Here is a 991-nt window from a genome sequence, read left to right as displayed (position 1 = left end):
ACACACACACACACACACACACACACAACACTTGTTAGCCGTTCTAGTTGTGCGTGTGGACATATGGATGGAAGTGTCTGTCCACAACTTCAGTCCTCTCTGAAATATTTCGACAGCTAATGGATTGCCGTGACATTTGGTTCCGACCTTCACATTCCCCCAGGGTGACTTGTTGTGACTAAGGTGATTCTCTGAAGTTTCATCTAACACCATCATCATGTCAACATTTCAGGCTGTTGAAAACGCATGAACCATTCATACAAACAGCTAAAAAAAATAATGCACTATGAGTTTTATGTATTCCATGTGTTTATTACATTACGAGCTGATGGATGTGTCCTAAAACAGACTTTGCTGAAGAATGAGACAGATGTGCGTCCACGTTTTGCCACCTTAGAATTAGTTCAGGATCAGCGGTGATGGGCTAAAGTCATCGTCCACAGCCTTAATTTATCTGGCAGAACCAGCCAGATGATGTTGGTTGGACTCATTAGATTAATCTGAAACTGATCTGCCAAACACTCTGTCAGTGTGACTGTCTGACTGGCACAGTGACCTCCAAGTCCTCAGACAGCTTCGGTTTAAAGTCCTGGACTCAGTGCATCCACACCTCAATCACATACTGTTCATATGCTGTTCAAGTACTGCCATGGACACTGCAGGCTGAAACCTAAAATATAAGTTAGCCTCTTCAGGCTCCATAGAGGAGCTGAATGGGCAAAATGTGTTGTATCAACCTTCATGTTGCCCTCGGGTTAAATGAACCCATTTTCCTATATAAATGGTTCCAACTGGAATTACCCAAAATAACATGATTGATTCCACACAGTGCTTTTTTGCAAGTACAAAACTCTACTTTTATTAATTTGGGGGTGTCTTATTCAATTTTATAGCATTTGGAAAAAAACATTGAAGTGTTTTTGAAATAATATTGAGTAAAAGTTGACATATTCCAGTCTGTGACTATCCATCAACATCCATTCCTTTAATT

At 40.5% G+C, this 991-nt stretch overlaps 1 protein-coding gene across 2 annotated transcripts in view; it reads left to right on the top strand.

The window, feature by feature from the left end:
• Positions 1 to 991, top strand: part of serinc4 (serine incorporator 4) — a 34,832-nt gene that overhangs the window by 10,772 nt on the left and 23,069 nt on the right. The gene's annotated exons all lie outside the window — the stretch shown is intronic.

The sequence above is a fragment of the Etheostoma spectabile genome, chromosome 1 (assembly GCF_008692095.1).
Source record: "Etheostoma spectabile isolate EspeVRDwgs_2016 chromosome 1, UIUC_Espe_1.0, whole genome shotgun sequence".
NCBI lineage: Eukaryota > Metazoa > Chordata > Actinopteri > Perciformes > Percidae > Etheostoma > Etheostoma spectabile.
This window is presented reverse-complemented; position numbering and strand designations above follow the sequence as displayed.